This window comes from Aythya fuligula, chromosome 6 (assembly GCF_009819795.1).
Source record: "Aythya fuligula isolate bAytFul2 chromosome 6, bAytFul2.pri, whole genome shotgun sequence".
In the NCBI taxonomy this organism is placed as follows: domain Eukaryota; kingdom Metazoa; phylum Chordata; class Aves; order Anseriformes; family Anatidae; genus Aythya; species Aythya fuligula.
This window is the reverse complement of record NC_045564.1, coordinates 20,022,868-20,035,872: the sequence shown is the minus strand read 5'-3', so window position 1 is coordinate 20,035,872 and position 13,005 is coordinate 20,022,868. Positions and strand designations below refer to the sequence as shown.

Here is a 13,005-nt window from a genome sequence, read left to right as displayed (position 1 = left end):
AAATTAATGTATAAAGCACTCAGGAGTTCAAAGCCAGTGAGTCAACCACATATTTATGACACACGTAACCTTGGAATTCACAGTATTCTCTATATTAGATTAATATTTGTCTCATTTTCTAGAATGATGCCCGGCTTGTACCGATGTTGCTACATTGATGATTAACCCTGCTTTTTTGTTGAAGCTGGCTTGTTCCATACATTATCTTTAGAAATCAAAAGCACTTATATTTATAAAGCTTATTTAAGACACACGCCTCCACAGCTGATTGTTTTCACACCTATAATTTAGAAAAGATTAATTCTTTTCCTTGTATAAAATAAAATATAACCGTCAAACATCCTCAAGAGCCCAGGCTGATTCTGTGCTTCCTTCAAATTGTATTTTCTTACACAGTGGATGGTGGAAAATTGAGCAAGCTAGTTTGGATTTTATGAATAACCCCCAATAACCCAGATTCTCAGCACACAAATGAAAATGAATTGCTTATACAATACTTCTAAAAGTAATATGGAAAGCTTGTATTTCTTTCTAGAAATGGAGTGACCTCGGAACTGACAAATATCTTCTAAGAATGACACGTTAAGCTAGATTCACCTTTATGTATTGTCACTGAAAATCTTTATAAAGATCACATTGCAAGATGCAAATTTTTGAGTTTTCTGGCTGTTGACCAGAAAATAGGCATGATTTATTTTCTATTTCTTGTTTAAGTACTTAAAAACATTGCAACATGCTCCCTGCAACAGCTGGGAATCACAGAGTCTGGAATGCATTCATGACCATCGCACAAAGAAAGTCTCATGGTGTCCCATTTTATAGATGAGGGAGTAGCCCAGAAGCCATGTGAGGAACCTGAATTTCCTTGAGACCTACTCACTGGCTGAACTCACTGCCTAATGCAGCAACCCCTGTCTGTGTCACTTCAAGACAGCCAACTCATTTTGAAGTACACATATACCTACTTATTCAGTGCTATTAGGTGATAAGAAAACATTATGTTTCTGCTTACTATTTTCACTGGTACTGGTTATTTTCCAAATAAAGTGGAACTTTTTTAATTAACTGTGAAGTGATCTGAATGTGTGTTTTTTTAAATAGTTCTACTAAAAAAAAAAAAAAGGAAAAGAAAAAAAAAAAAAGATATTGATTAGATTAATCTCACAAGTCAATTATGATCACAAGAGTTTCTGGAGACAACAGTCTCTTAATTAAATCAAGTGGATATGACATTAGTTTGAAATTAACTTCCTTGCAACCTTTTAGCCTTCCAGAAGAGAACAGGGTTTGGTGGTCTCTGAAGTGAGCCTGAAGGCTTGGTTTGAGATCTTAGCTCTTCTGCCCATTGCATCCATTTGCTCTTTCCTATAATGCATCGTTATAAAATAATTCTCATCTCACCACAATAAAGATCAGGAGCTTTTTATACATGTTTTACTGCCAGATAAGTGAGTGTTTCTGTCAGGAGGGCTGGATGCAGAAGAGTAGAAGGGAAAGGTTGTAAGACTATTCACACACTGTGGTTCTGATTCTAACAAACCACAGAGAGAAGGCCTTCTGTGCCCTTCTCCTTGTAAACATGGACAACAATCAACTTTCATGATCCTAATTAATTTGTTTTTGAACTTCCTCCTGTGAGTAGGACAGCCAGGCAGAGAGCAGTAACAAAGCACTGCTCTTTCCTTCCTTCACACTCTCCAGCCTCTCTCGGTGCATACTTTTTGTTCTTCTCCTGTAACTTTGACAGAGGCATTCCTCTGTTCTCTCTTTCTGTGGAACACACTTCAAAACATGAATTCCCTAGTGTAACAAGGGAGAGGGGAGATTTTGGATAAGCAGAAAACAGTCAGATAGAGAAACAGCTTGAAAATAAGTTTAGGACATAATGTGGTGTTTGGGAGATGCACCATCGTGTGGGAGATACCAGGACCAAAGGGACTAGGCAGAGAGGAAGATTAAGGTTCAAATTACCATTGCGAAGATCATCCAATTCAAAAAACATATACCACGATGGCAGCACACAGGTAATGCATGCTCAGTAAACTTCTTACAAGCTACTGACTCCTTTTAAATACTTGTTTATATAGCCCAATTGGCCTGCAGCAGCAGAAATTTCTGAAATTTCTAACATGAGGGCTCACAGATGTGTGAATATTTGAGCTATTTATTATTATATCCAAACATGTTCATTCTACTTTAATGACAATATAACTGGCTTTCAAGTTATGATATATGTCTTCAGAAAGCACAATAAGGGGGAAAACAGATAACAAATTAGGCTATATTAATTGAATGCAGAATTAAAAAAAAATAAAATCTCATATAGAACAGTATGTGAGGGAAGTCATAACTATACAGGAAAAACACACACACACACAATTATTTAAGGCATAGAAATTAACTATTTGGAATTCCTACCAGCAAGAAACTAAATAAGTAATAGACAGTGATATTTCTCAAATACACAGTAATAACTATTGCAAGATTTAAGAATCAAGAATTTCTAGAAATAGTATGAACCAAAATGCTGAGCCAAAAATTAAGAAATACACCCCTCCCTCTATCCCCACGTAATTCAACAGCACTTTATAATCTGTTTAAGAAGTGGCAGAAATATCAAACAATACAGAGATAGCTCTGCAACTAACAGTTGATCTGCTGTACATACGAACAATATTCAGCACAAAATAAAATTTAGCCTGTTGCACTACACAGTAATTAGCAGGTTAATTAAACACAGTGAGAACTGTATTAAAGACCAGGCCTGACAAATTTCCCATTTCAAGCTGCCAAATAGTATAATCAGTTTTCACATCAAACTACTGTATTTCTGGAGCACAGATTGGCGTCAGAATGGAGTCAATAATTCAACAATGGTATCAGAGTCAGTCTCCATTTTTATACAAAAGATTGTGAATAGAATTTTTAAAAAATGGTAAACATTTAATTTTTAATCGATTTAAAAGATGCTAAAAATAAAAAAAAAGATTATAAAAGCATTAAAAATAAGGAAGTTCAATTTTTTCAGTTGATAAAGCATCAGATGTTATTCTTTCATCTGGAAACTGGGGACCAGTTGGTCGGACATCAGTTATTGAAAAAATTACTGTGTGAAAGTTAAAATGCCCATTGGAAAAACATAGATCAATTAAGCCTAATCCACACGAATCAGTGAGAGAAGGTCATACTTTACTGACACGCAGGAGTACTGTGAAGATGCTACTGCCAAGACTGATGAGGGGAATGCAGTGGATTTATGATCCCCTGATTTGACAATGCCCTGTGCTCAGAAATTAATGTCTATAGGACAGTGTTAGGACATTGGGGGTAAATGAGCTGCTAGTTAAAAATGTCCTACAAAGAGGAGAAAAAAAATGCTTGTTTTTTTTCAAGTTGCTTTGCAAGGAGAGATGCAGGTCTAAATCTAGCTTCTAGAAGACCCAGATCATCTGGTTTAGATCAAGGATACTGACGTTTTCCTTTTAAATTGTAACTGAATTTCAGGGTGTTCATATTATCTAGATAAACCAGTAGATGACCATCAAGTCTATACAAATGTAAACTCCTATAAAGGATATAGTACACATATACCTTGCATAATAATGCTATTGAGAAATGAGAAAAAGACATGAGAGGGAAAAATCACTGAGTACTGCCCTTCTGTGTATGGCTAAGGGTAAGATCTCATACTAGCTAAACTATGAAACACAGTGCAAACTTGGACTTGTTTCTGATATTTAAAACACCTAATAGGCACCAGTTGCACAATTATTTATCACAAGAAAATAGTATCTCTTTGCCCCATTGCAAAACCTTTATCAGGTTTTAAAATCTGCAAAAATCTTTATCAGGTCTTTGTCTGGACAACCTCAGTTGTAAATTAATTGGTGTACACCTACATTCAGCAGCTTTTGGCATGTCTGCCTGGCAGATAGAGCAGTGAAAAATTATTTTTCATAAATTCTATTTGTGTCTCTTACAGAATAAAAATTTTCCCATACAAATAGTAAGGTACCTGACACAACTCAGAAGAGCAGACCTAGTATAGAATTTTAAGAGCTTTTGGTTCCACAGGGAAGGCGTCATCTTTTACAAAATGCAGCAAGTTTTCAGGGCAATTGCTGAAGAGCTCTATTGGATCCACCTTAGAAATTCTCTTAGGATTTCTCTGTAACTGTAATTTGTGTTATCTCTGAAGTGCTTATGTTACATTAAAAAAAAAAAAAAAAAAAAAGAAAGAAAAAAAAAGATTTTTCCTAGATCAGATTTAAGACAATATAAACCAGTAATCACAGTTATGAAAAATATTGTCACAGTCAAAGTCAAAGTGGGGCAGAGAATCAGAAATTACAAGTGCATAAGAAAAGATTGACAGTAGGATATAGGATAACAAAAAGTTGAATTAAATGCACATATTCACAGTGATAGAACAGTACCAAGAGATTCTTAGCATCAAATAAAATTTTAGTTTGCTTTTCTGAACTTTTATTTCCCCTTGATCTTCATGGAAGGGGATTTTTTTTTTTTTTCTTTGTGAAAAGTGTTTTCTTAGGTGGGGGCCCTTCTGCCTCTTCTGGTTCATTTTTTAATTTTTTTAACATTTTTTTAAAGAGCTTTTTTAAAGCTCTACCTGGAGCTTTCGGCCAGGTAGAATACTGGGTGTAGTATTGTTACTGCACCCAGAGGGACCACCCCCAGTGAACTCAAGAATCCAGCCCCTAACATACTTTACTCTGTACTTCACAGCATGCTGTGTGTCAGTACCCCAAACCCTGTGTGTCTCTGAAAAGTGAGATAGCCAGATGGTAAAGAATCTGATCTGATTTGGTTAGTGAGACGGTGGTGTAGGAGCTAAAGGAACTGGAGCAGACAAAGGGACACCCCAAATTGAATACTGTTGAGTAATGGAAAAGGTGTAGTTCAGGTATGGGCAAGCATTCCAGCATTATCATTTTAACCAAGCCATTTTTATGTAAAGGTTTAAAAACAGGACCAAGTTACCATGGAAACTGATTGAAGCAGAGACTTACTGTAAATTCTTTTCTAGACGAGGATAACAGGACTGACAGGTGGGCTGTAAAAGGAAAATGAATGCAATATAAAGTTAGGCATGATGGTCTGTTTTCTCTTCCTAAAGGTATTTTTTATAGCTCTGCTTTATCTCTACTATTTTCTACAGTGATATATTGACTGTATCTTAAAAGATGCTCACACCCAAATGAACCTTTTATTTTGTCATAATCCTATTTGCAAGGGGATGTACGCACCCTGGAGAAAAGAACTGAAGGGTAGGTCACTCCAGTTATTTTCCCAAATTACTATGTCTTGCCAGAATCATCAGGGAGGCAGAACCATCACTCAGAAAATGCATTTGCATAAAGTGCCCTTTGCTGCCAGTGTTTATGTTTTGCTCCTGAAATATGCTCTAGGTACATTCATACCATAGCAGAGTGCTCTCGTTGTGCAAATATGAGAGGAGGTAACAAGGGATGAATATGTTGATGGTGAAGAAATATCAATTTTCCCTTTCTCAAAAATTTTGGAGAGTATACTTATTTGCTGCAATTGAATTCAAAGCCAAGATGATTTAGCTCGTTAAATACTTTCTTAGTCCTATGGATAATGGTAAGAATAACATAGATTAGAGTACACAGACCCCAGAATTTGGTGCCAGAGTTTTAAGAAGGGAAATTGGCAGAGAATGAACAACAGCAGAGCATATACCCTTTCCACTTGGAATAGTTAGCTGTCAGCACTGGAAAACTGTTCAACATATGAATATGAAATATCTTTTTAAATCTGTGCCGGATATTTCTACCTGCTGTGCTTAATTTAAGAATCTTGTTTTATCATTAGAGAAAAATTGCTCTCTCTTCCAATATAATTTTCTACCAAAAGGAAGGAAGGAGAAGGGTAAAATTCATACTGAACTCATCCTGAAACTTTTTGAGCCTAAAGTTTCTGCTTCTTGGTTCCGGCTCCCACCTGGAAGTATATTTGCACATGCCCCCTGACTTGAACTATAAAGCAATTTTCCTCGGGAGTTTTAAGAGGTTTGCTGTCACAAGTAATCATAGTTGGTCCCACTGCTCTAGAGTCACAATAGATAGCCACCTTCTCCAGCATGTTTAATGTTTACCTTAACACTAGCTAAAAGTAATGGCAAGAGGTGGTTTTATTGTCAAAAGTAAATGTTCTGCTCACCTTCAGTATCTGTCTTCCTCAGTGCTGTGGGGGTGGGGACATGACAGATGGTTCCTGCAAACTAATCACAGAAAACATGGTATTTGGTATATTGCATGCATTTCCAGGCAAATAATGAACAATTTTTATTTAATATCTTCCCTGTGGACACCTTAATAAAATGTGTTGTGCTCTAAGAAAATGCATATTACGTGTTAAAGTTAAGATGTGATTAATCACAGAACTCTGAAATAAATGATGCACAGGCACATTACCTATCCTAAGTGAGTTCTGATGATGGTGTTTATTGCATGTAAAGCTTTTTGGCCATAAGACAAAGGGAATCATGGGGCCAAATTTTGCTCTCTTCAGCCTATGTAAGTTCATCTTTGATGCAGGGTTTTGTCCACCTCATTGTACCTGTGTGTCTCCAAGTCTCAGAAGGCCAGGCTTAGTGCAGGCAGGCTTATTTAGAGGCTTGTGCAGTCTTTCAGATGGAACGCTTAATACATAAAGGGTACAACCATTTTTGTCACTTAAAGGGAGTTATTTTAAGTATTTATATGCTTTTTGTCTTTGTACTTGGATAAACTTTACCTAAAAAGGGCCAACAAATACTTCTGTGGTTTTCAAGAAAACAAATTCACCATAAATATAGAAATTACTTCAAAGATATGATCCTCAATTTAGAAAAGATGTTCTCAATTTAGTTTAAAAGATGTTCTAAGTTTAATTCATGATGCTGCAGTTTAATTCAATTAAAATTCTGTGGCAACACTGTATATTCCCACATTTTACTTTTTATTAAACATCCCAGGAGAGTTAATTATTTCTCATACTTCTATGACAAAAATGTCATTTCAAATAATTGTGATCAAATTCCCCACACAGGTGTTTATAAGTATCTTGGATTTAATTAAGGAAGTCAGAGAATTAGAAATGAGAATAACAAAGTTCATAAAATAGAACAATACGATCTGAATTTACAAATGGAATGATTGTCCAAAAGCAAAGGTGGGGATTAGAGGTACAAAAAAATGGAATTATTGTTAGGAACTGGGGAAAACCTAGGAAATAACTTCTAGAGGGGAAAATAATAATAATAATAATAATAATAATAATAATAATAATAATAATAATAATAATAATAATAATAATAATAATAATAAAGGAAACAAACTACCTAAGGATAGTTCTTGCAAGCCTGAGCAGAATTATATGAAAATCAATGAACCCTGCAGAGGTGCCTTGGATAAGGTACCTTGTAATCTTCCAGACTAGCCCTGAAAGTAAACAGACAAATGCTATGAAGGTGTTGCTTGGACTTACAGAGAACAAACTGCTAGACATTTACAATATATTTATGTATTCTTGTTGCCACATTTTTTCCAAAAAATAAATGATATGAACAGATTCTGCGCATGGATTTAAGTTATTATCAATATAAAGAATACAGTAGTATTCATATGTAAAAACTTGTTATTACATCAGAACTTGTCACAGGTTTCTCATTGCTTTGTCTTTATTTTCGTGGAAGACAGGTGAGTAATAAAATCAAGTCTTTCATTTACCCATCGGTAACTCACGGATGTTTGTCAATGCAGGTTTACCAATATACAGTCTGCACGGGTTTAATACATGACAAAGAGACAAGCAATCTGTGGAGAATGGCAGTGGATGTGATGCAGATCAGCAAGAAAGAGAAATTAAGGATGAAAAGACAGAGAAGTTTCTGAAGAATCAGGTAAGGAACACAGGTGATTCCCTACAATGTGCAAGTTGTACAAAGAACCATTTGAAATAGATTTGCCTATTTTGTCCTTTCTAATATTTTTGAGAATAACTACTGTATGTGCCTATGGATATATGTATAAACATACACATATCCTTCTTACTCCCACCCAGACAATAAATTTTCTTTTTGAACAAAGTTGCCACAACCCACAATGCAAATACTTGCCATCGTAGTATTTTATTTATTTATTTGTTTGTTAAATAAAATCCATGAACTATAATCCATTTTGTTTTGTTAAAAAACAAAACAAAACAAAACACGTTACTATTTGATATAGAAAACCAAATGAGTAATATTTGTACAAAGAAATAAAAGAGAGTTGTGCTTTGTGTTCCTATTCTTTCTCAAGCAGTCAGTTCCAAGTTCTAAAACCTTAAATTACGCTATCCTAATACTGAGCTCTTTGGGCATTACATGTACACACACTGCAGATGAGCAGGTGTGTTATAACCTGCCTCTGCTTTCTGACACTGGTGACACATAAAGAGTTCATTTAGAGCTGGCACATGTTTTTAGTTCCTAAGCCTGAATAAAGGAGAGTAAAAAATATATTTACACAGCAGCAAAGCTGGACGAACAGCGAGCAACAATTCACCCTTTCCTCCTCTGCTCCCTTAATTTAGCAAAAAGTTGTTTTACCACTTGTAGTGACACAGTGGTAGAAGTAAATGTGACAGAGAAAGTACCTTCTCTACAGCCTGAAACAAGCTGGGGAACTAAGGTAACTGCAGGCTGCACAAGGCCTTTCCATTGTTTGTGACAGAAACACTCTCTTCAGTTTTTAGATATAGCTTATTTGGATGAAATTACATTTTCCACAAGTAGGAGTTAAGAAGAAATGCTCACAACTAAACACTACATATCCATCATTTGTCTGTCCATCTTATCTGCGCCTCACCCTTCCACTCGCAAAACTAAAGCTAATGAGAGGCCCGATACACCAACCCATCAGCTGTTAAGAATGGCTCTGTACAGGGCTTCACGTTCCTGAGTAGCACCATCAGCTTATCACGAGTTCAGTATATATGCTCAAAATAGAATTCCTTGTAGTTTGGCCTTGTAGGAGACAAGAAAGAAAGAAAGAAAGAAAAAGGAAGGAAGGAAGGAAGGAAGGAAGGAAGGAAGGAAGGAAGGAAGGAAGGCAGGCAGGCAGGCAGGGAGGGAGGAAGCCCAGTTCCCAGTTAAGCCTCTCAAACTGAAAAAAATATATATTAAAAAATCATTATTATTAGTTACATCATAGCACTTAAATGTAGCACAGTTCATGGTTTTGCAAATATTTTGTTCATGCTAACATGTTGCACTTTTTGCACTTTGGTAAGATTACCACGTATTCTGCCAGTTCCTCTGTATGTTGTTGATTTCTGCAAAATGACAGCTGCTGCATTAATAGAAAAAAAAAATAAAAAGGTTCAGAGTATCAGTAAGGATGCCTCTAATGGGAGAAGCAGCATAATACAGCTGGAGTTTCTAGGAGATGCAATATTCATCAGTTACAAACTTGGGAATGTCATATTGTAAAATGTACAAGATAAAAGACGCTGTGTGGTGTTTCAGCTGGTTCCATTTGCCATATGGCATATTATTATTTTGTATTACCTTGGGGAGTGCAATAAAAGGGAAAGGAGACTAGAGCACACTCGAGGTATATAGAATAATATGCAGAAATTCTATAGTTCTTAATTGTAGCAATAAGGTCTGTAACTGAAATGGAGGTGGAACTAAATACAAGAGCTAAATGTGTGTTATACTGCTCTCCAGCTACTGGAAAGTAATAAACTCTTATCAGGAATATTTACACAGGAAGAATTTGCCAGATACCATATGTAGAAGCCTACAGACAACCCCAAAGAAGGTTGACTCCAAAGTCAGCAAATGCTATGTGTAATGCTATACACATTACCATGATACAGTTTTACAACAGATTTTCTGGGGTAGGCTGAATAAAATACTAGATTGGTAGTCTTTAAGAATGAGATTCCACATGCACAACTATAATAAAATCATCAAATGAATTATTTGAATTATTAGAACACACATTTGCATTGTGTGGGCTGGAGGGTAGTGTTTGGTGAAAACAATTACAGTAAAGGATTCCTACATGAATTGTGGCAGTCTGATATCACGATAAGTGAGCTGTTCATAGGGCCTAAAAAATCCCCAAACAAAATCTCCAGACCCCAGACTTCGAAAGGCAGAACATATTTCAGAAGTTGGAAGCAAATTGTTCTCAACATATTCAGAACTCATGCAAAATTTCAGGCAAGTAGGCGCAATAAAACATTATATTTCAGATTCTGCCTGTAAATTCAATTCTTCCCATGCCAGTAAATAGAGCTTCACCCCTCCTGCCCTCCAGGGCCATCTTTGGAGGTATAGTCTGACTCTGAAGCAAATTCCAACCAAGGTCGTATCATTCACTGCAAGCTATTATTCAGTCATTACTTCAATTTTAAAAGACAAATTTTCTGATACCAAATCACAGAAATTCACAGGCTTGCAGTTTTTTGGAATAGTTTGTCTCCAAATACCATAGACCATTAGATGCAGCATTTCAAGATCTGTTACAGAAGCAGAATACTTTAAAATTATTTATGCTAATTGTGCAATACTTCAGATGGCATCTTCAAAGCTATCATCTATTCAAGTGTTCAGTTTGAGCAGCCAAAAAGTAGAAGAGAGTTCTTTTTAGCCAGATCTTTAACAGTAATAAATCAGAGAAATTCTAGTAACTCTTAATATTTCCTATTATGTATTATGTATTTAGATTTCCTGTTAGCTTTTACCAGCTTTTAGGAAGATAACTTTTTAAATAAGTCATCCAAGTGACTCAATGTCATTTAAAGATACCACAGCCTCCCAGTTCAATGAATAGATGAGGCTGGCAGGTGAGGCTGAGCTGCAATTGCCGTGCAAATTAGTGCATACATTTCCATTTCTCAGCTAATGCTAACACCAACTCAGGACACATTTTCCACTGTGTTACCGAAACCTATGAAGTTTTCACACTTTCAGCCTGAGTGCCACTCATACTTAATCTATACATAATCTTCTGTTTTGGTCAACAAAACAGGTTGATGTAAAAATGACTGACTGATGTCAGTAACTAAGGGCCATTATTAAGCGAGAGATAAGAACAGGAAGGGACAGAAGGAGGGAGGGAGCTAGTTCTCACTATTGGACTCCAAAGCATTCTTTGCTGCTAAGTCAGCAGGAATCCTGAATATGTGTTAACTGACAGTTCAAGTTGGAAGACTCTTATCTTGTAAACATAGTTACTGAATTACCAAACATATCTACCATTATATTCTTTACAGGAGAGCTATGCAGTGTTACAAGAGGAGAATAGTGTTTCTATATTTTTTCCTTATTAGAATGTATTCAATTCCATACTCAGGAAAGATAACTAGTGTTTGACAGAATTAGTGTTTACCTTATCCTAATAAACTGAGAATTTAAAATACTTTTATTTCTGTTATTCTGATAATCTCTGTTACCTTGACAACAAGCATAAATGAATGTGTTATTTCATGATAAATTTTCAGCGTAGGAGTTTTAAGATGGTAATGGAAAAATAACTTTTTTGAAATACTTTGTAATTTCTTCTGAAAAAAATAGAAATATTTAATTAAATATCAGAAATGGAAAGTAAATATGAGTTCTTCAACTTAAAATCTTACCATAAAAGAGCAATTACTACTGCTATTATTTTTTAATAAACCAACTCACTATTAAGTTCCACGTTGAAAACTCGGGAAAACATCAAAAATTAATAACTGGGAGAGTTTTCTTTTCCATTAATAAATGGAAGCATTCAACTCAATAAAAGAATTACATTCCAAAGTTTTCTCATAATATGCAATTTTTTTTTTCTGCTGGTTCAATTCATTTAACCAGTTAAATTTATTTATTTTTTGATTAATTGATCATGACAATGTTACAGTATAATGTTGATTATATTACATGTGTACACTTTCGAAGTCTTCAATTAGTTTAAGAAAATGCAGACAGGCCAAAAATTTGCTATGCTTCAGAGGAAGAATGTTGAATTACATTCAGCAGGGAAACCATACGTATTTTTATCTAACCACAGTTCTTAAAAAAACAAGGGATGAATGGTGAAAAAGTCTTAAGAGAATTTCAGAGAGGACAGAATCTTAAAGACATGACCTGTTTAAGTAGTATATTACACTTTATAAAACTGTGCTGTCAGCTATGCCCCCAGGTGTTGGTGACAATGCAGTATTTAAAAAAAAATGAACGCTGGTTATATAAACTGGAATAATACAATAGTTAGTGTAGTCAACCTCTAAATTTTACTTCCAGGGGCACTCATATAGTGAAATTCATAACTACGCCTTTACTTGAAAACTTGGAAAGACTGCATCTTGCATCTGCCTTGTTTTTAGGAGGTGCCCAAGATCTAGCTAAATACAATCTCTGTATCTATTTTAGGGTTACTTTTGATATGTATTCAACTGTCAAATCCTCATATGCTTCTTCCAAAAAGATGCTCTGCTGGATATTTGCAGTACATTATGAACAGATGTTGTTCCTGCTCTGCTGATTCATGTTAGAGGACTTGTATCTTTGATGGATTGTGAGAAGTGGATGAAACCATAAGTGAACAACACAGTATAATGGACAATTTGTTTAGGATTTCACTGCTCTTTCTAAATGAACTTATTCACAACAGATTCTAGACTGTTGTTTTCAAGCTATTCTAAACTTGAGTCTTTTTATGCCATCAATTGCTAGCTGATAGTCTCTTAAGGTAAATGACTGGCTACATCTCAAATCCTGATCACTCAACATGACCTGGATTTGCTGTGCTCCAGAAAAAAAAAACATAACATCATTTGAGAATAAGGATCATGATATGCCCCTGTGGTCCAACAATACAATTTGTACTATCAGGAATTTTCAGCAGTACAGTTAGCAGATTCCATTTTGCAAACATGGCTTTTTAAGTGTGATGTCTACACTGCACGTTTGGGCCATCAGATCACTATTGAAGGTACTGAAAT

General features: G+C 35.4%; 1 protein-coding gene across 2 annotated transcripts in view; it reads left to right on the top strand.

Annotated features, from left to right (window-relative positions):
- B3GALT1 (beta-1,3-galactosyltransferase 1) overlaps window positions 1-13,005 on the top strand; it is a 202,651-nt gene that overhangs the window by 80,293 nt on the left and 109,353 nt on the right. The window contains exon 2 of one of the 2 annotated variants that reach the window (XR_004253414.1): window positions 7,788-7,927. The exons of the other annotated variant lie outside the window; for it this stretch is intronic. The gene's annotated coding sequence lies outside the window, so the exon portion shown is untranslated. Of the gene's footprint in view, window positions 1-7,787; window positions 7,928-13,005 lie in introns of those variants that run through there. 2 annotated transcript variants of the gene reach the window in all.